This window comes from Carlito syrichta, unplaced genomic scaffold (assembly GCF_000164805.1).
Source record: "Carlito syrichta isolate Samal-C Ts95f unplaced genomic scaffold, Tarsius_syrichta-2.0.1 Scaffold308155, whole genome shotgun sequence".
NCBI classification, from domain to species: Eukaryota; Metazoa; Chordata; class Mammalia; order Primates; family Tarsiidae; genus Carlito; species Carlito syrichta.
This window is the reverse complement of record NW_007252251.1, coordinates 977,060-1,000,728: the sequence shown is the minus strand read 5'-3', so window position 1 is coordinate 1,000,728 and position 23,669 is coordinate 977,060.

The window sequence follows — 23,669 nt, the reverse complement described above, 5'->3', positions numbered from 1 at the left end:
CCCGGGGGCGCCGCGGACGCCCTCGCTCGGCCGCCTCTGGGGCGGGAAGGTCTTTGCGCCCCACAGGGAGCCAGGAGGCCCCGCCGTCCCCTCGAGCTGCCGTCCTTGCGGGAGCTGATACAAGACGAAGTTCAGACGCGTTCCTCTCCCCGCCCCTTCAGAGCGCTCTCGGGGCTTTTGGTATTGTGTCGTTTGAGCCCTTTTAAATATTCCAAAATGCGTAGCACCAGACAGTCAGATGGCCCGGACTAGTCAATAAACTGGATCGTTACGGGTAATCACGGGGAGTTGCATTAGCCTAACCATATTTGCCCCCCAAACTGTCTCCAAGACAACAATTATATTTGAGCCAGAACTTAATTACGTGTTGATCTAGCTTTCTTTTCACAGGAAGTATTACTCATCCAGACACTGGTGTGTTTTAGTTCCCTAAAGCCAATGAAAACATTTTTGGGAAGCCAACCCTGGTTTTTTTCTCCTGAGAAGAGAATTCAATTTACACATTCATGTAATAGGAAGGAGATGTGAAGTTGTCGAGTTTTTTGTTTTTTTGTCCTGACGTTGTCGTTATTAGGTTGTTATAAAATATTTTTCAGACAGATGTAAATGTTGCCAATGTGACCAGTTATGCAAACTTAGAAAGCAGTGTAACACTAAACAGCATCTCGACCGTATGAGTACGTATGTGTTTGGTGCTCATTTGCAATGGAGGGTATGAATTTATCAGTCAACATGCCACGTCATCTGTTGGTCTGACGCAAGAATGGAGAATTCTTATTTTGAAGATTAAATGCTATTCAGGGATTTTTTTTTTTAATCGAGATTAAATGATTTCTTGGTAACGGCGCTTATCTCCAAATGATACTTCTAGTGCTTATTGTTATGAAGATAGAGGCAAGCAGCTCACTTATGTGTGCCTTTTGTGTATGCTCTCTGATGACTACGCTCCTAGACTTTCCAGATGTAAGAATAATCTGTGTTTTCCAGGTGATGACCGGCTGAGACTAAGACCAGAGTGACAATAACGCATGCAAAATGTATATCCCCGCAACATCAGAAGGACTAAAATCCCTCAACGTCCTCTTGTAGTTTGGGGAATCCTTCCTCACACACATTTGTCACTCCTGTTCTAAGAACTTGTCCTTGCTGTAGCCACCATTTGTTCCTTATCCTTTAGATTCCAGCTCACTGGCAGTGGCTGTCCTTGACACCAAGCCAACTGGAAGTCACTACTGGAACTCCTGGAGGCTGTCCCTACCTCTGCGGCTTAAACTGCGTCCTTTCCCTTGCCTGACTTTTTCTCTATGGGATTCATCTGACTGTTAGGAAAATAGAACTATATTTCATTTCCTGTTTCCACCCTCCACACTGACCCAGATTTGCCTGAATCCTGGGCCCAGCACCCTGGCTTTCTATCTAGGACTCATGGGACACCAGCAGCATGGAGGTGTTAAAATGCAAAGTTAAGATGGTGGTTTTACCATCACATTCCCCTGAAGTGCGTGAAACATCAGTGATGAATATGCTGATGGGATGCATTTAAGAAAAATAAAAGAATTGATCAAAAGTACCTTACTAACCAATATTTAATACTTTAGCAAAAATTTCACTTATCTACCACAAGCTTAATATTCTCAAAACTTAAACCATCTGCTGAATGACAGGCCATATGCAGTTATTGACACAACGTAAGTACTATCACTGATATTCTGCTGCTACTAGTTTCAACTCTGAAAATGTCCCAATCTGCAGTATACTATGCACCTTCCCTAAAATCCAGACTTCAGTACCACAAGACTGTATCAGTTTTAGAAGGTATTTTTTTTCTGTTACTGCTCTTCTAATCCTGATCTTTAAATATGACTTGCTTTTGGCTCTCTTGAATTTTTTTATCCCTATGTAATATTTGTATATATCTATGGGGTATATGTTTATACACACATACAATGTGTAATGGTCAAATCAGGGTACTTAGAGGATCCATCACCTAAAACATTTATCATTTCCTTGCATTGGGAACATTTCAGATCTTCTCTTCTAGCTGTTTTTGAAATACACAATATATTGCCATTAACTATAGTCATATAGTCACCGTACAGTACTATCAAACACTAGAACGTATTCCTTCTGTCTAACTGTATTACACATTAACCAACTTCTCTTCACCTGCCCCAACCCCTACTTCCTCTGGTAACCATCATTCTACTTTCTACTTCCATAAGATCATCTTCTTAAACCCCCTCATATGAATGAGAACATGTAGTACTTCCCGCCATTTAGCTCACTTGGCTTATTTCTATCTATGTTGCTGTAAATGACAGGATTTGACTCCCTTTTTTATGGCTAAATAGTAGTTCACTGTGTGAACATACCCATTTTATTTATCCATTAATCTACTGATGGACACTTAGGTTGATTCCATCGCTTGACTATTGGGAATACTGCAATAAACATGGAAGGAAAAAAATACCTTCTAAAACTGATAGAGTCTGGTAGTACTGAAGTCTGGATTTTAGGGAAGGTGCATAATATACTGCAGTAAATAACACTTTGATATACCGATTTATTTCCTTTTTCTTTTCTTTCTTTTTTTTTTTGGTAAATACCCAGTGGAGATATTGCTGGATCATATGGTAATTCTATTTTTAGCTATTTAAGAAACCTCCATCTTGTTTTCCATGAAGTCTGTACTAATTTATATTCCCACCAACAGCCACTCAGCAGTGTATGAGTTTCCTTTTCTATGCATCCTCACCAGCGTTTGCTATTTTTCACCTTTTTTGATAATAGCTATCCTAACATTTTTAGTAATGTTGAGCATTTTTTCATGCACCTCTTGGCTCTTTTGTAAGTTTTCTTTTGAGAAATGTCCAATCCTGTCCTTTGCCCATTTTTTAATGAAATTATTATATATTTTTTTTCAGTTAATTTGTTTGAGTTCTTTGTATATTCTGGGTATTAGTCCCTTGTTGGAGGGATAGATGATAGATATTTTCTCCCATTCTGCAGGTTGTCTCTTTATTGATTGTTTCCTGTGCTGTACAGAAGCTTTTCAGTTTGATATAGTCCCTGATGTCTGTTTTCACTTTCATTCCAGTGCTTTTGCATCCTTAGCCATAAAATCATTCCTAGACCAATCTACTGGAGTATTTCCCCTATGTTTTTTCTATAAATTTTATAATTTCTGGTTTTGCATTTAAGTTTTTAATACATTTTGAGTTGATTTTTTTATATGGTGAGAGAGAAGGATAAAATTTTATTCTTCTGCATATGGATTTCCAGTTTCCCCAGTGCTATTTACTTAAGAGGATATCCTGTTTCCAGTGTATATTCTGGAAAATCAGGTGGTTGAATACATGGAATACATATTTCTGGGTTCTCTGTTCTGTTCTATTGGTGTCTGTGTCTCTTTTTATAACAATACATGCTTTGGGGGTTACTATAGCTTTGTAGTATAATTTGAAATCAGGTAGTGTGTTGCCTTCTGTTTGTTCTTGCACAGCAATGGCTACTTGGGCTACTTGAACTCTGGCTGCTTGGGCTCTTTTGGTTCCATATGAATTTTAGGATTTTTTTTCTATTTCTATGAAAAAATTACATTGGTATTTTGATAGGGATTGCATATAATCAATAGGCTTCTTTAGGTAGTGATATAGTTTGGGTTGTTATCTCCTCTAAATCATATGTTGAAACATGCTCTCCAGTGTTGGAGGTGGGACCTAGTGGGAGGTAACTGAATCATGGAGGTGGATCCCTCATAAATGTCATGGTAATGAGTAAGATCTCCCTCTATTCAAGTGCTCTTTCTGTATTAATTGAAGTGATCATGTGTGTGTGTTTTTTCCTTCACTCTGTTAATGTGATGTGTCTCATTTATTGATTTGTGTACATTAAACCATCCTTGCATCTCTGAGATAAATGCAACTTGATCATGGTGTATTATCTTACTAATGTGTGGTGGATTCTGTTTGCTAGTATTTTGTTGAGGATTTTTGCATCTATGTTCATCAGGGATAGTAGCCTATAATTTTCTTTTTTCTTGAGTCTTTGTCTGGTATCAGAGTAATACTGATCTCATATAAAGACTTACAAAGAACTCCCTCTTTAATTTTTTTGGGATGATTTGAGAATTGGTGTTAATTCTTCTTTATACATTTTGTAGAATTCTATCATAAAGACATTTGGTCCTGGGCTTTTCTTGGTTGGGAGATTTTCATTACCGATTAAATATCATTCCACATTATTATTTACAGGATTTTTATTTCTTCCTGATTCAATCTTGGTAGTTTGTATGCATTCAGAAATTTATCCATTTCCTCTAGCTTTTCCAGTTTTTTGGTATAGTTTGCCATAGTCTCTGATGATCTTTTGTACTTATGTGGTATAAGTTGTAGTGTCTCCTTTCTTGTTTCTGATTTTGGGGGTTTTAGAGTCTTTTCTCTTTGTTAGTCTAACTAGTGATTTATCAATTTTGTTTATTTTTCATAAAATCCATTTTTCATTTTGTTGAGTCTTTGTTTTGTGTTTTTAGGCTCCTTTTCATTTAGCTCTGCTCTGATCTTTACCATTTTTCTTCCTTCTACTAATTTTAGGTTTGATTTGTTTTAGCATTTCTTGTTCTTTTTGGCGTTCTGCTAGGTTGTTTATTTAAAGTCTTTCTCTTTTTTTGATGTAGGCATTTATTGGTGTGAACTTGCTTCCTAACACTGCATTTTCTGTATTTCATAGGTTTTAGTATGTTGTGTTTCCATTTTTATTTGTTTCAATAAATATTTTAATTCCCCTATTTGGTTCTTTAATTACTCAATGGTCATTCAGGAGTGTGTTGTTTAATTTTAACTTATTTTTACAATTTCTGAAGTTTCTCTTTGTATTGACTTCTAGTTTTTTTTTCCACTGTGGTTTGTGAAGATACTTGATATAATTTTGAGTTTTAAAATTTTGTTGAGACTTGTTTTGTGACCTCACATATGGTCTATCCTGGAGATTATTCCATGTGCTGATTAGAAGGATGTGTATTCTACAGTTGTTGGATAAAATATTTTGTAGATTTCCTAGGCTCTGTTTGGACTATAGTATGGCTTAAATTCAATGTTTTTCTTATTATTGATTTTTTTATCCAGATGATCTGTCCAAAGCTGAGAGTGAGGTGTTGAAGTTCCCACCAATTATTGTATTGGAATCTATCTTTTCCTTTAGAGCTAATAATATCTGCTTTGTATATCTGGGTGCTATGGTGTTGGGTATGTATATATTTAGAATTGTTATGTGCCCTTGAATAATTGATTTTTTAATCTTTTTTTAAATCCATTTTTTGTCTTTTCTTACTGTTTTTGGCTTAAAGTCTTTTTTATCTGATATAAGTATAACTATCATTGTTCTATTTTTTGTTTCTGTTCCTATGGAATATCTTTTTCTATACTTTCCTTTCAGTTTGTTTCTATGCTTTCCTTTCAGAATTTAATGCTTACATTCAAAGTTATTATTCAGAGATAAAAGCTTATTTCTGTCATTTTGTTAATTGTTTAGTTGTTGTTTTGTATATACTTTATTCCTTTATTTTTCTCTTACTGTTTATCATTGTGGTTTGGTGATTTTCTACAGTGATAACATTTGAGTCTTGTCTCTTTCTTGTGTGTCTGCTCTATCACTGAGTTTTATACTTATGTGTGTTTTCACAATGATACCTATTGTCCTTTCACTTCCAGAGATAGCATTCCTTGAAGTATTTTTTGTAGGCATAGTCTAGTGGTGATTAATTCTTTTGGCTTTTGCTTGTCTAGCAGACTTTGTTTCTCCTTTATTTTCAAAAGATAGCTTTACTGGCTACAGTATTATTGATTGGCTGTTTTAGTTGTTTTTTTGTTGTTTTTTTTTTTGAGTTGGAGTCTCACTCTGTTGTCCAGACTGGAGTGCAGTGCACCGCAGCCTCGACCTGCTGGGCTCCGGCGATCCTTCTGCCTCAGCCTTCCAAGTAGTTGGAACTATAGGTGCACGCTACCACACCTGGCTAATTTCCTGATTTATTGTAGAGTTGAGGTCTCACCTAGTTGCCCAGGCGGGTCTCGAACCCGTGGGCTCAGACAATCCACTCACCTCAGCCTCCCAAAGCGCAGGATTACAGGCTGAGCCACCAAGCCCGGCTTTTTTTTTTTTTTTTTTCTTTTTAGCACTTTGACTATATCATCCCATTCTCTCCTGGCCTATAAGGTTTCTGCTGAGAAATCTGCTGTTATTTGGATGGCAGTTTCCTTAAATATGACTTGATGCTTTTTTTTCCTGCTATTTTTAGAATTCTCTCTTTGGTTGTAATTATTTGGAGTTTGACCAAAATGTGCCTTGGAGAAAACCTTTAGGGTTGAATCTGTTTGGGGATCTTCGAGCTTCCTATATCTAGAGATCTAAATCTCTTTCAAGACTTGGGAAGTTTTCAGCTATTATTTTGTTCAGTAGCTTTTCTGTGCCTTTACCCATCTCTTCTTTTTCAGGAACACCCAAAGTGGGATATTTGGTCACTTTTTGTGTCCCATATGTCATACAGACTTCTTTCATTCTTTTTTGTTTGATTGGTTTATTTTAAAAGGCATATCTTTAAATTCAGAAATTCTTTTTTTCTCCTTGGGTTAGTCTAGTTTTGAAGCTCTAGACTGTACTTTGTATTTCATTCATTGACTTCTTCAGTTCTAGGATTTCTGTTTGATTTTTAAAAATATCTCTCTCTGTTGGACTTCTCATTCAGATGATGAATTGTTCTTATTTCTTTGTATTTTTTGTCTATGTTCTTTTGCATTTCTCTGAACTTCTTTAATATCATGATTTTGAATTCTTTTTAAGGCATTTGATATATTTGTTTTTCACTGGAATCTGTTGCTGGAGAATTATTGTCCTTCTTTGGAGGTGTCATGTTTCCTCACTTTGTCTTGTTTCTTGTGTCCTTTTATTGATATCTGCACATCTGGTGTAACAGTCACTGCTTCCAATTTTTTGATTGACTGCTGTAGGGAAATATTTTTTTCTTTAGATGTCTCTGTGGTGTTGGTTTGGTAGGGTGCTTTAGCTTTGATTCTGGGTACATGGAGTCTCTGTAAGATCTCTTTGATTATAATCAGCATCCTTGTCTTTGGGTCCCTCCGTGGCTTATGTGCAGTTGTTAGTAGAGTCTAGGATGAAACTTTGCTGGGGATGGAGATTTCAGATGGGTTGGTTATTGGGCCCCAGTGATGAGGGTGGCAAGATGAGCATGCCTGTCCTTGGGCCCCCAGGTAGTGTATGCTGGCACTGGTAGGACGGTCTTTGGACCTCCAAGCATTTTGCTTGTGTTCTGGCAGGGGCAGCAATGGGTGGAGTGGGCGGGCATGTCTGCAGGCCCCCTGGGTGGCATGCATGGCATAAGTGATGGCAATAGTCGTGGCAGGCCAACCCTTGGGTCCCCATGTATCACACGTAAAAGCCAGGCATGGTAACAGCAGGCTGGGTGGGTCAGTCCCTAGATTTTCAAGTGGCGCATTCAAGTAGATGCCAGCAGTAGTGGTAGAAAGCTGACAGGCCTATCCTCAGGCCCCCAGGAGCATTGCACAAACACTGGTGGTGGCAGGAGAGAGGAGTCAATCCCCAGGCTCCCAGGCAATACATATGGGCAGTGGTGAGGATGGCACTAAGTGGGACTGTCTTGTCCTCGAGCCCCTGATATTATACACAGGTGCAGACTGTGGTGGGCAGGGCTAGTTTATCCTCAAGCCCCAATCGATGTGCACAGGTGCCAGCAGGCTGGGTGGCACCATCATCAAGGACCCTAGGAGGCATATGCAGGTACCAGTTGCAATATGCAAGGAAAGTAGATTCCCAGGCTTCAGACAGCACACTTTGGCACCGGTCGCAGGAAGGCTGAGCCTATTATCATATCTCCTGGTGTCACACATGCATGCCAGTAGTGGCAGGAAGGACAAGGCGATCCCCAGGACCCTGGATGGCATGCCCAGGCACTAGCAGGGGCACCCTAATGGTGTTCATGTGAACAGGCTGTAGTTTGTGAGGTCCCCGGGACCCCAGAAAACATCCTTGGGCACTGGCAGCAGGTAGACTGGGTCTTCTCTTAGGCTAACGGATGACTCACGTGAGCATCAGAAGTGGTAGGCAGGGTGGGTCAATCCCCAGGCCCCTGTCTGGTGTGTTCAGGCAACAGTAGCAGTGGGCAAGGCAGACCTATCCTTGGGCACTGGGATGGCTTCTGAGTGGGCCAGTCATAAGGTCCACTGACTCATGTACATACATATGCATGGTGGTCCTGCTGTTGGGCTGGGTAGGACTGAGGTCAGTGGCAATGGCCCTAGCAAGCAGCTCTCAAGCTCTCGGGAATGCATGCTTTGACACCCTTTGTCTTGGAGGCAGCCTCCCTAGTTCCCCAGAGTATAGGATACTGCATGGGCTAGCATGCTTGGGTCCTGGCAGCACCACTGGGGCCAGCCAACATCGTGACATTGCAGCCTTCTGGGTTGACACAGGAGCATACTGACGGCATTCCAGGGTTATTGGACTCTAGGGCAGGATGTAGGCTGACAGGAATTAGGCTTCCAAAATGGCACCATGCCGCAGCTGCTTGAGTCTGGAGGGTATATGTGGAACCCAGCACAGACTTCCTCTCTTTAACAATGCGATCATGTGGACTCCAGGTAGCTCTCGACTAGTGCCTGCAAAGTTTGAAGGGCTTACTCATGGATAAGACTGCAGGAGTCCATGTGGGAATGTGGACTTCTGGAGATCTCTCCTTTACCCTTTCCCCACGTGGGGATCCTCTTCTGGCTTCCAGCTGAACCTTCTCCTCCCATGCCTTAGAAGTTCCCTGTCTCTTCCTTGCTGAATCCAGTGTTCTCTTAGTTGCTGTATTCAGATGTGTGATGATCTACTTGCTGTCTTGGTCCTTCTTTGTGGAACCTAGTGTTGGGTGCCTCTACGCAGCCATCTTGAACAGCCTGAAACTATTTTTATCCAGACATTAAAGAGCCTAGATTTATTAGCTTATTTTGAAAATGCTATGATATCAGAAAATCTATGAATTATTTTAGTTTTACCTAGTAAAGTTAAAACGAATTTCTTTTAAGCTGTCATAAAGAAATACGTAATTTTAAATACCTTGAAGCAATTATATGGCAAATACCTCATTTGTTTTTCTACCAGACAATCCCTTGATTGTCAGAACAGGTAAAAGGAAACCAATCCTTTCACATTAAGAAGTCATTTCCTGATGAGGACTGAATGGCGTGGTGGAATGGTTTTCGAGGTCTGCTTCTGAAAGGTGCAGTAGTGTGTTGGGTCTACTTTCCTACTTTTTCTCCTCTTTATCTGTGGAGGAAGGGGACTTGGAATCATAGGAAAAAAAAAGGGACATCAAGTAGAGAAGAGAGGGACACGACGGTTTCACTTTCCTATTCCACCTAAATCCCTTAAGATGAAGTTAAAAATAAAACAGAACAGTATAATTTGCCCAGTTTTTAAAAGTAATAAAATCCCAAGTGCTTGGAAAACAGAAGAAACCAAGAAAAACAAAGAGGAAGAAAAGGAGGGAGAAAGGACAAAAGGGAGAGCAGAGAGGAGGGAGGGAAGGAAAGGAAAGAACTTCACTTATAGCTCACTGTCAAAATAACCATTTTAACACATGGGTATATTTCATTCTAGTATTTGCCTCTGTGTGTAAAAAACATATATAAGTGACACTGTTGCAATGTATTATAAATACACACACACACGCACGCACACATATACGCACACATAGGGATGGGGGGGCCAAAAAAACCCCAGAATTATTTTTTGGAGGGCAGGCCCCTTGTAGTACAGGTGTCTCCCACAAGGTAAGTGTTTTAGGAACCCATTGGCATCCGTGTACCCTCTAGCGTTGTGAGAGGCTGTGTTTGGCTTCAGTGAATTTTTGGGGGGAAATTCTTTCAACACGTTTACCCGTTTCATGGTGGGTGATTGATGAGCACCTGCCCACACTGCACTGAGTGTTCAGCAGTTTTTGACCGAAAAGCGGCATGACCCCCATGCCCACCCTCCCTCATCACCCAACCTTGCCCCACGTGACTTGTTTTTGTTTCCCTGGATGAAAAAAACGAGCAAAATTATTCAAAGAGAAATATTTTGCTGATGTGGAAGAGGTGAAACAAAAAATAGCAAAAGCACTAGAAGGCACCAAAATTGACAAGTTCAAAAACTTCTGAGCAATGAAAAAGCATCTCGGTAGGTGTATTGCATCAAATGGAGATGACTGAAGTTTATATAAGAATGAATACATAATATTTTATAAATAAATTCTGGGGTTTTTTGGGTCCCCCTCGTATATAATAGTAATACTTTTTTTTCTGTTTTTCTGCTTTTTTTTTGGAGTAGGAGTCTTACTCTGTCACCCAGACTGGAGTGCAGCGGCCGCTCCTGGCCACCACAGCCTCGACCTGCTGGGCTCTGGCGATCCTTCCGCCTCAGCCTTCCAAGGAGCTGGAACTACAGGCGCGTGCGACCAAGCCCGGCTGATTTTTGATTTATTGTAGAGATGAGGTCTCGCCAAGTTGCCCAGGCGGGTCTCGAACCCACGGGCTCAGGCAATCCACTCACCTCAGCCTCCCAAGGCATGGGATTACACGCTGAGCCACCGAGCCCGGCTAGCTTTTGTAAATTAGTAATATATCCTGGACACTTTTCATGCCATTAGTACATTTTTATATCATCATAATCTGTGATCATGTAGTATTTTAATTTATAGATATGTCATCATTTATTTTACCAATTTCATTGTATTAAACATAGATAATTTATAATTATAAGAACATGTGTAACACTTAATATGTCAATGTAGATTATATCAACATATAACATAATCTTTGTGTACGCTCTTAACATGCCATAGGATAAAGTCCTAAAAAATAAACTGATGCTGAAAAGGGTGAATGTATTTTCGAGGCTTTTGGCACACATTATCACAGAAACTTAGCACCAATTCTTAATCATACTCTTAAATTAATGGGCACATTCTTTTAAAAGCAAAAGGGAAGCCGGGCTCGGTGGCTCAGCCTGTAATCCCGCGCCTTTGGGAGGCTGAGGTGAGTGAATTGCCTGAGCCCGTGGGTTTGAGACCCGCCTGGGCAGCGAGACCTCATCTCTACAATAAATCAAAAAATCAGCCGGGCGTGGTAGCGCGCGCCTGTAATTCCGGCTACTCGGAAGGCTGAGGCGGAAGGATCGCCGGAGCCCAGCAGGCGAGGCTGCAGTGGCCGGGAGCGGCCGCTTCACTCCAGTCTGGGTGACAGAGGGAGACTCCAACTCAAAAAAAAAAAAAGCAAAAGGGAAAATAGGATATTACTGTCAATCTCCTCCATACATTTACAATGTACATTGCATGTCATGGTTTCCTATTTCTAAAGGATGGTCCTGACAGCTTCCCTTTGTCATCTGTTTTGAATTTCCTCTTTAACTCTTCCAATGACAATGGTGCTTTAATAAACCAAACCCAGTCACAATACTTGCAAAGCCATGACGCTAATTCCCCATTTCTGATTTTATATTGAAAAATAAAGGAAAAGGTTTTTTTTTTTTAAGGCTATAAGTTTTATCCCAATGAATAGAGAAATAAGCTTCGTGTTAAAGCCTGTGATTGCATGCACATTCATGACAGATTGAGGTAAGCGAGTCCTTTTCTGTTATGATTCAGCTCAACAAACATTTTCTGAATGTCTGTTCGATCCCACCAAGCTCTGAAAAATTTAATTTACTACTTAGTTCAATGAAGGAAATAATTCTTTTCCCCAAATGTCCTTTATTATTAGCTTTATAACATCTGCAAAAGACTTCAGGCTGTCCAGAGCAGAGCTTACCTATATATGGAAGCCCTGTTCCTAGTATTCTGCACATATTTACATTCCAATAAAACATTTTGAAAGAAAAGAAGCAATAAAAGGATCCTATTACATAGTAACTTAAGCATGTGTGAAACTAATGTTTCCAAATTTTTTCTCAAAGTGCCCTGAGTCACTGCAGCAAATGCACAGGTACTCCATGGGACATTTAAAATTCTTGAGGGAATCACAGCATCACCTATGGGCACCAAGCAAATTACTACTGTTAAGTTGTTTGAACCTAATTGCTATTAGGAATTTATTTTGGCCTAAAGGGCACCATGAGAAGTAACAGGCACAAGGACACTACAAATCAAGAAAGTCTGGAAACTTGGGTTAGAAACCTCAGGTGTAGGGTAGAAACAAGGATAGAGACCCTAATCGCTAGATATTTGCATTCTAAGTTTACAAGACACACTTGTGTAGTAAAGGATTAGCCTTGACTAAAGAAAGATTTGGCCCCTGCCCCCACTTCCTGGGGAGTAACCTCTAAGCCCTTGGAATGGCCTGCCAGATGAGGTCATGTTTACCCAGGTCCTTGAGCCATGCCACATAGTCTGTGCTAACAATCTGATTTTTGGTGGGGCCCTTAACTCATGAGATATCAGCTTGACCTCTGGAGGTGCTAGAAAGTGAGGTCAGCTGTGCAGGTGGTCAGCCATGTGTACATTACTGACTCCCGATGAAAGCCCTGGACATGAAGGCTCAGGCGAGCTTCCTGGTTGCCAATACTCCGTGCATGTTGCCACACACCATTGCTGGGAGAAAGAAGCATTGTCCACACATTGCCACTGAGAGAACCACTGGTAATGCTGTGCCTGGTTTCTCCTGAACCCTATCGTATGTGCATTTTTCTTGTTGGTTTAATCTGCGTCTTTCCCTGTAATAAGTTGTAATTGTGAGTGAACAGCTATGCAGAGTTCTTTGAGTCCTTCTGTAGAATTATTGAACCTGAGGGTGGTCTTGGGAACCTAAACTACATCTCTGCAAAAATCCAAGCCCATTCACTTTTTATAGGTTTTTATTTGCCCTGTTTTCCCATGCAGAAAGATGTCCTTGAGAAGGTATTCATGCTCTGATGTAAGAATAAGATACGCTTAATATAGAAAGATAATAAGAGAAAAAATGCATTGCCTGTTATTGTCACACAAGAAAGTTTATAGTCTCAGGTACTACGGATAGGAAACTGGGCATTTTTATTTATGGGCTACCTGAAACTGGTTTTGACATTTTGCTTGACAAAAATCTAGCGAGAAGATTAAATGATTCTGAAAGAGTCTAAACTGATAGCTTCAGCCATTCAGTTGTATTTATTTTAAAATTATGGCAAATAATTTTATCTATTTATCTCTTAACACATTGCTACCAAGTTGGAATGGGAGAACCCAGCTGGCTCTGGGGGATGTTAAATACCACAAGCTGTTTCTCAAACACTGTGGTATCAATAAAGCTCAAAATATTTTCTCACATACTTTCTAAAAATGTCTCAACATACAAGTATCTTGACGAGCTTTTTATTCACCTATTCCTAGTTAATTTACATTTTATTGTTTCTTACCTTTATAAGACTTCAGAGCTTCTAGGATGAGCTTTATGGGAATGATGCATGTTCTATAATTGTGTGGAAAAGATACCAGACTGGATAAGTCAATATCTGTATCTTGCTTTTTTATTCACTGTCCATTTGCCTGCACTTTTCTGGGCCTCAGTTATTACTTCTAGAAATTGGGCAGATCAAACTGGCAGACTCAAAGTTTCATTTCAATACTAAAATGATCATTTTCAACTTAACCGATATATAGTGATTCCTGCTTCATCTACGTTGTTCTGGTACACATAGCGCTTTTAAATGGGGAATACAACTCAATCCAAACCCTGAAATTGCAATTAAATAGAGAAGTCAGATCTCTAACTATAGTTGCAATCTAATTTTGGTAAATAAGACCATAGAACTATACACTCAGGACTCTGGGAGTTGCAATGCTGGGTGATGGCTGCCTAGGTGGATCATGGCAAGTTTCATGGAGGGCCTGGAAGATGAGTGAGATTTGCACAAATCGAGAAAGTGGAAAGACAATGTGTTTTGAATTGTACCCCACATCTTTAGACTAAAAAATAAATAAAAATAAACTTAAAAAAACAAAAGTGGACTATATAAGCAAGCACATGATGGCAGCTAATGGCTAGTGGTCCTGGTCGTCTGTATGTGTCTTGTGAAGAAAGGACAAGAGGTGAGGCAGAAAAGGTAAACTGAAATCGTTTATAGACTTTGTGCAGGGATAGTTCTATTTGCCCTTCTAGATCCTGTTCCTTCTCTTGTCTACTCTTGTGCCCCTGAAGGCTGATACACACATCAATGGTGTCAATCACCCTTAGTCTTCTAATTCACTCCAACCAGTTGCAGGTAATCAGAGCATTGAGGTTGTTTTTCTAGCTCTCAATCAGACAGGTCTCTGTCTGCTGCCTGTGTCCCCTACAGAAGGCCATAGGCGTTGCCATCTCTGGGTTCTGAGTTTCTTGCTTTGAACTAAAGGGAGGTGTATTATTTTCCTAGGGCTGCTGTAACATAGTACCATAAACTAGATGTCTTAACACAACAAAAATGTATCGTCCCTTAGTTCTGGAGGTTAGAAGTCTGAAATCAAGGTTTTGGCAGACCCATGCTCCCCCCGAAACCTGTAGGGAAGAACACTTCCTTGCCTCTTCTAGCTTTTGGTGTTTGCTAGCAATCTTCTGTGTTTGGGGCTTCTGTGTGCATCACTCTAACCTCTGCCTCTCTGCCATCTTCTTCCTGGTGTCTGTCACTGGGTCTCTTCTGTTATAAAAAGTCAGTCATACCCACCCTACTCCAATATGATGTCATCCGAAATAATTACATCAGCAACAATCCTGTTTCCAAGTGAGATCACATTATGAAGTGCTTGGGTTTAGGATTTTACCCGTCTTTCAGGGGACACAATTCAACCCATGTCCGGAGGAGGTAAAAGCCCCCCACAGTTGCTCATCATAGGGTACTGCACAGTCTCTTATTCAAAACCTAAACTCGGTCTACTATTAGGAAAGCCATGATCAGTTCTGGGTGTGGTGGCTCATGCCAATAATTCCAGCACTTTGGGAGGACGAGACGGGAGGATTGCTGAGCCCAGGAGTTTGAGATCAGCCTGGGCAACATAGCGAGACCGCTTACCTATAAAAAAAAAAAATGTAGCCGGCCTCGGTGGCTCAGCCTGTAATCCCGCGCCTTTGGGAGGCTGAGGTGAGTGGATTGCCTGAGCCCGCGGGTTCGAGACCCGCCTGGGCAGCGAGACCTCATCTCTACAATAAATCAAAAATCAGCCGGGCGTGGCACGCCTGTAATTCCAGCTACTCGGAAGGCTGAGGCGAAAGGATCGCCGGAGCCCAGCAGGTCGAGGCTGCGGTGGCCGGGAGCGGCCACTGCCCTCCAGTCTGGGCGACCGGAGTGAGACTCCTACTCAAAAAAAAAAAAAGTAAAAAGTTAGGTGGGCGTGGTGGCAAGTGACTGCACTCCCAGCTACTCCAGAGGCTGAGGTGGAAGGATCACCTGAGCCCAGGAGGTTGAGGCTGCGGTGAGCTGTGATCATCCCTCTGCCCCAGTCCTTCCACAAACTTCTGCTGGCCCCTTGTTCAAATGTCCCCTTTGATGGCCGTGTTCTGTGTTCCCTCTGCCTGGAGTGCTCTTGACCTTTTGTCATCTGCCCTGACCCTCCCCACATCTCTTTGGGTCTCTGTTCAATATATCCCTTTGCCAGAGGGACTTTCCTTAACTAAGATTGAATATCATCATTACTCCCAGGACCTCACACCCTCCCCCTATCACCTCTTTCTCTTTATTCTTTTATTTTTTCCTTACAGCCCTCACCCGACTGACACAGTATATATTTATTTCCGTGTTTGTTCATTGCTTACCTCCCTCTCCTTTATGTTTTAAGCTCCACGAGAAGAGGAATGTTTTCTTTCCTATTCTGCCCCAGTTGACAGAACTATGTCTAAATGGAGCATGTAGTAGGTGCTCAATGAACATCTACTAATCAGTAGTCTCCGTCGGAGGCAGAATCTTTAGGACATAGAGGTAGGGCATGGTGGTGGCTGTGATGTGACAAAAAGAGTGACAGAAGAGGAATTACATGACTCCAAGGTGACTGTTTCATCCTTTTAAGTAAACCCGATTTCATATCAATACTTTCTATACCTTTCTTACAAAACAAGCTACATGATTTGGTAGCCAGGTTTATTTTTGCGCTTTACGTTTTGAAATGTAGTTTTTTTGGCTTCCAATGTCATTTGAAAAAGTCCTAAGGTTAGTCATAGCAATCAGCAATTCCTATGTGAGTAGATTGTGACTCATAAGCACTTATTAAAGATTGTACTTCTGATTTGTATGATGCGGTGCTATTAACAGGTTCTCTTGATACTATTCTGTTCTGTCTGTGGGTTGTGGCTGGGAGTTCTGGGACCTTTTTTTGGTTTCCTTTCCCTTAACTCACATAACTGTCCTATTATGCCTCGGCTTCGTCCGTTGACTCAGTGCTTCTCTCTTCTTGTCAAATAGTTAAGGTCAAGAATTAGTCAGTGCGTTTAACACGGTGATCCAGCTCACTCTGTGCTGCCTGGCCTTTGTTATTAAATTATTTGCTTCCAATTTTAGGCATGACTAACATTTTTTATCGTAGAGTTACAACACAGCAGTGCTCTATTCCTGCACCGGCTTTTCCACATCTAAGAAGCTGTCCAGCACGGTGCCCAGGTTACTAGAATGGCGTCTGTGAGTAAACTCCTCCAGGTACATGGAGATGTGACCTGCTTTCCGGTTGTTTAGTGAGTCATGGATCTGCAAGATTGCTCAGTCCCTTGCTCTAGAGACTAGGCTATGTTGTTATTTTAGGAATCATGTTAAAATTCATTTTTAAAAATGAATAAAATCTGGGTAATTTTAAATGTTATCAGTGGTAAATAACTGTCAATAAACTTGAATTAAAGAAGACTTTATTCTTGAGAAAACTGGCTTTTGTCCCCCTAGAAAACATAATGGTTAACAAAACATTTTAAAATCTAAACATACTTTTAGGGCAACCCCTTGGATCCCCTCCGACTCTGGGAGCTTTTCTGTCCTCTCAATAAATTCTGTTTAAAAAAAAAACAAAACAACTAAACATATTTTTATTTTTTATGGTCATTAAAAGACAGTGGTGAATACTTGCAGTGTACGATCATTTATTATTTTCGTTTATAATATTCATGTGAAAGACAATGAAGTAAAAATTAAAAGTAGGAACTGAGGGAGAGTCAATTGCTTGCTGAAAAATTATGAGAATAAAATTAAATAAAATGATAAGAAAGTCAAGTGATGGCATGCTCTTGGCTAGAGAGGCTTAAAACAAAACATTCCACAAAAAGAATAAAAGTGCTACTTTTCCTTGGTGTCTCTGCATTCTGAAAGCAGGAGCAATGAATAATAAGAAGGATGAGAAGAAGGAAGAAGAAGAATAATGAGTTTTTATTAGATACTTACCTTTGTACCAAGGACTCTAGAATGTACTTTTGTGTATCTTATTTACTGTATTTCTCAATATATACCAGTATTGTCACGTGTATATAAAAGCTACTCGAGAACCACCACCCCCCATGATTCTTAGAGCTCAGAAGATAATATGGCCCTAAATACACTCAACGGAAAGATAATTAGCAATATATAATAATCTATTTTGGAAGTGTAATTCCTAGGATATGTTTAAAAGAGTTCTTATTGGACGTGCAACATCAGCAAACTGGCTAATTCTGATAAACGCAAATATTAAAATCACATAATCATTTGGTTTTCAGTTTCTCATCTGTAAAATTATAGGGTTTACCTGTTATCACTTGAATCTATTCCATCTCTAAAGGCTTTATGTCTGTGATATGTTGACACTAGCTAAACTGTAAATAAATCTATCCTTCTAGGGCTAAAATATATTAACTGTTGCAATAAAATGTAGAAATGGAATTATATCAAGACTTTGACTCCCCTGAAGGCTATGGAAATAAACTGGGGTCTAGTTCAACAGAAAATACAACTTTCCAAATACATGCCTACCTTCCTTGACATTTAAGACACTGTAATTGAACCTTTTCTCCTTGAGACTTAACAGTTATAAATCTGTAAAATTTCAAAAACAGACAACCAAATTCTGCTTTTATGGCCACATAAGCTCCTATCAGACTGAACCTTTCTCATACAACAGCTATAAACTCTGAATTAAAAACAAACATAAAAACAATACATGGCCGGGCTCGGTGGCTCAGCCTGTAATCCTGCGCCTTTGGGAGGCTGAGGTGAGTGGATTGCCTGAGCCCACGGGTTCGAGACCCGCCTGGGCAGTGAGACCTCATCTCTACAATAAATCAAAAAATCAGCTGGGCGTGGTAGCGCATGCCTGTAATTCCGGCTACTCGGAAGGCTGAGGCAGAAGGATCGCCAGAGCCCAGCAGGTCGAGGCTGCGGTGGCCGGGAGCGGCCACTGCACTCCAGTCTGGGCGACAGAGTGAGACTCCAACTCAAACAAACAAACAAAAAAACAATACATGCATGAACACACACACACAATCAACTACCTGAAAGCTCTGAACAGCATACAAAAACAAGCATATTCTAGTAGGAGAATTGACACTTGAAAGAAGTAACCAGCACATAATGAGTTTCCTGTTTATATGACTTTAACCTGAGGACACAAGCCATGGTCTATACTTACACAGGGCAGTAGAAACCTTGACAGAAAGCTCAGAGGTTTGAATGACTCTAGGACAGAGTTTAGGACAACCTCAGCTGCTGGAAAGGGAAGGGAAAATCCTAGGAAGAGAGAGCCAAAAGGTCAACCCACAAATTCTGTGTATGTATGCTGACAAAATCCCTGGCTGACCCTGAAACACACAGGCATGAAACACACAGGCGAGACTGAAAACAGCCCAGCTAACAATAAAATAATTAAACTGAAATGCAGGCTTCTACAAAGAGACAGCATTGATAGTTTGGATTTAGTCAAGTTAATTGCTGCTAAAGCAGAAAACACCAATAAATTGGAGAAATATAAATAATTGAGAGTTTCTACAACATATTATTTTCAACATGCAGGATACAATCTAAAGTTACTTGACATAAACAACAAGGAAAATGTGATTTAATTTCAGAAGACAAAACAATCCGCAGATAACAACCACATTATAACCCAGATGTTGGAATTAGCAAACAAGGACTTTAAGGCAGGTATAATTATACCAGTGAGTTAAAGGAAAATATTCTCATAATACATTTAAAAATCTCAGCAAGGTCAGGCACAGTGTCTCATGCCTGTAATCATAGCACTTTGGGAGGCAAAAGCAGGAGGTTTGCTTGAGCCTAGGAATTTGAGACCAGCCTGGGCAACATAATGAGACCTCACCGAGCTGGGCCTGATGGCGCATGTCTATAGTCCTAGTTACTCAGGGGGCTGAGGCAGAAGAATTGTCTAAGCCCAAGAGGCCAAGGCTGCAGTGAGCCATGACAGGCCACTGCACTCCAGTTTGGGCAACAAGGTGAGACCACAACTCAAAACAAAAACAAAAACAAAAACAAACAAACAAAAAAACCAACTCAGCAAAATTGCAGATACTATAAACAGAACCAAATAAAAATTCTAGCAGGAAATACAATATGTGAAATTTTAAAATTCACAATATGGGCATAACTGCAGAAGTGTGAAAATGGGAAAAGTCAATAAAACTTGAAGACAGATAAACCAAGTATTTAAGCATTTTAAAAATAACAAAAGCCTCATGCACTTGTGGGACAATAACAAAATATCTGATGTACAAGTAATTCAGAAGGAAAAAAAGAGATTGTGGTGTGAAAAATATTTAAAGAACTATAAAATTTTCTCAGGTGCAGTGGCTCATGCCTGTAATCCCAGCACTTTGGGAGGTGGAGGCAAGAGGACTGCCTGAGCCCAGGGGTTTGAGGCCAGCCAACTTGGCAGGACCTTGTCTTTGCAATAAATAGAACAATTAGCTGAGTGTGGTGATGCATGCTGTAGTTTCAGCAACTTGGAAGGCTGAGGCAGAAGGATCGCCTGAGCCCAGCAGGTCGAGACTGCGGTGGCCGGGAGCATCCCACTGTACTGAGACTCTGACTCAAAAAAAAGAAAAAAAAATTTTTTTTGTCTAATTTAGTAATCAAAGATTTTAGCAAATCTCAAACAGGATAAAGTATAAAGAAAAGCCAACCTCTCCTTATTGTAGTCAAATTGCTGAAAATCAAATAAAATATTTTTAGAGCAACGAAAGAAAAATGTCACATTACAAACAGAACACTCAAATTAGAATTGACTTCTTATCTGCAACAGTAGAGGTCAAAAGATATTGTAACAATATCTTTAAAGTGTTAAAACAACAACACAAAACTCAACTTATAGAGCAAATGGACATATTCTTCAAGAATAAAGGTGAAATAAAGACATTTCAGATAAAAGAAAACTAAACAAAATAATCACTAACAAAAAAAAAACAAACCTGTACTATAGGCAGTACTAAAGAAAGTTCTTCAGGCTAAATAGAAATGATGCCAGAAAGAAATCTTTATCTTAGGTAATTAAGAGAATCAGAAATGTTAGATATTGTTTACTTCAAGTATAAAATATTTCTTTCTTCTTGATTTATTTAAGCACCATATGAGTGTTTAAAGCAAACATTATGACATTGCTTTCTGGGAAATCTTTTCTATTATTAATTTATTCCTTCTTTTCCAGTTTTAAAATGTCCTATCTTACTAAGCAAGCGTATCCACTCTCACTACCTCTATTCAGCATTATATTGGAGGTTTCAACCAGGGCAATAGGGAAAAAAAGTGATATTACATGAAAGGAAAAAGTCGGCCTTTTTTTTTTCCAAAATGACATAATTGTTTACAAAGAGAAGTGTACAAAATCTACAAAAAATGTTTTTAGAAATAATGAGTGTATCTAGCAGTATCATAATATGCAAAGCTATACTCAAAAATCGACGGTATTTTTATAAAATGGCAGCAATTAGAAAATGAAATTAAGAATCATACAATAGAGTCAAAAACTAAAATACATGACAACACATATAACAAATGTGTAGAAAATGGCTACATTGCCAATTACAAAATATTGCTGAGAGAATTAAAGAAGAGCTAAATAAACAGAGATGTACCATATTTATGCACTGAAAGACTCACAGATATTAAGATATCACAGATATTTCTCCACAGTAGATCTACAGACTTAACACAATCCCAATCATGACTCTAAAGACATTTTTGCTTTTGGTAAAAAACTGATGAGTTAATTCAAAAATTTAGGTAGAAAGGACAAAGAATGTAAGTATACAAAGCAACCATAGAAAAGAAGAACAAAATTGAAGAACATATTACCTGACTTCATGACTCACTATAAATCTCTTACTGATCAATTCAGTGTGGTACTAGCATTCCAATAGAGAGAAATAGAGCAAAATACTCCAGAAATAAAAACATGCTTTATACAGACATTTGATTTTTGGCAAAAGTCTCTAAGCAATACTATTAAGAAAAGTAGGTATTGTCAACAAATGGTGCTGGGACAATTGGATATGAATATTGGAAAGAAACGATGCTTGATACCCATATCTTATACCATACATAATTCCTAGTTTGAAATGTCCCATAGGACTAAATGTAAAAACCTAAATCACTAGAATTGTGAGGAAACCAAAAAAGAATATCTATGTAACCTGGGCATAGGCAAAGATGTCTTAGATGATGGGAAGTAATAACTGTAGCGAGAACTATAAATTATTAATTTATCATGCTTAAGAGCGGCTCAACTAAAGAACACGAACCATCAAGTGACGTCTGGGAGAAATTTTTATTTCATTTCATTTCATTTTACTTTATTTTATGTCTTACTCCGTTGCCCAGTCTGGAGTGCAGTGGCAGCCTCGAACCGCTGGACTCCGGTGATCCTTCCGCCTCAGCCTTCCAAGGAGCCGGAACCGCAGGTGCATGCTACCACGCCCGGCTAATTTTTTAAAAATTTGCCTGGGCTGGTCTCGAACATGCGGGCTCAAGTAATCCACTCACCCCGGCCCCCCAAAGTGCTATCAATAAAAGATTGATATCTAGATTATAGAAATAATTCCCATGACTCAATAATTTAAAAAGTCAAACAATCCAATAAATGTAGGTAAAGGATTTGAAGAGAAAAATTCACAAAAAGATATTTGAATGATCAATATGCACAAGAAAAAATGCACATATCATCAGGAAAATTTACATTAAAACTTCAAAGGGCTACACATTCATCAAAATATCTATGATTTTTAAAGCTAATAATGTAAAATATTGGTAAGGAAGTAGATCAAGTAGAATTCTCATGCATACTTGGTGCTAATGTAAAATTGTATGACTTCTTTATAAAGGTCTAACAACAGGGTATAAAACCTACCTTGTGGGTATATACCTACCTTGTGACCCGATAATTCCAATCCTAGGTATTTAAACAAGAGAAACAAAAACATAGGTCTCTTAATACAAGAGTGGCTGTAAGAGTTTTATGCATAATAGCCAAAAGCTGTAAGTATAGGAAAATGTATTTTAAAACCTGTGGTATACCTAAATAATGTAACACTACCCAGAAATAAAAAAGAATGGGGTGCTAATACAAACATTAATATAGATCAGTTTTAAAAATATGTTGAAAGAGACCACATACAAAAATGTACCTATTATATTATTTCATTTATATGAAGTACTACAACAGGCCAGTATAAAATGTAGTAGACAAAAATTAGAAAATAATTGCTTTTGGGAGTAGAAGAAAATTCTTTTGGAAGAAGGATGAAATTTCTGAGGAAATGATAATATCTTGGTACAGGATTGGATTATATCAGTGCATACATTTGTCAAATATCATATTTTTAAAAAACTAAACAAATATTGAACTCTAAATATGCATGCTCAAATGTTTGGGGGATGTATACAAATATCCACAATTTCTTTTGAATTGTATCAAAAACATCAGATGGATTCATGGATGGAAAAATGTATGAGTAGATATGTGATAAACATATTAAAATGTTAATGGCAGAATATTAAGGTGATAGACATCTATATTTTTGTTCTAACAGTCTTCCAAATTTTCTTTAAGTTTAACATTTTTCATCATAAAATGTTGAAAAAAAAATCAGTACCAGGAATTATGTTGTGGAGATGACCAAAAGTTGATCTTATTTAAATTTCTTGTTGAGTTTACTTGAAGATGTTTAAAGAGCCTCTTTATACCTCATGCATTTATATAAGAATTTGGGGCGTGAAGTTCAATTTTATATTAATCTCTAGAATCTTAAAAGTAATTACAAGAGATTATTCTTAAATAAGCAACAACCCCCTCAGTATTTTACAGATAAAAAACAAAGTAAGTTATTTACGGAAAGGGGAGAAAAGTATAAACTAGGACTAATTGTCTTATAGAAATTTCATTCTGATTCAGAGTGCAAACTTGAGAAGACAGACACTGGGGAAAACTTGGCCTGTTGATTCTCAGATGAAGAGGGCACTTCAAGTGCCTCAAAAGCATTGTCCAGTCACAAGTGTCTTCTTGTTCCTGCAGGCTCTTTATAGGAATTTTAGACACGAAAGGATGGGATATACTCTGTTTTTAAAAATATAAATGTGAATATTGCAACTGTGTATCCCTTTAAGACTACCTTAAAAGGGAATTTTCCGGCTATTACTAAACCAACACACAATTACCCCTG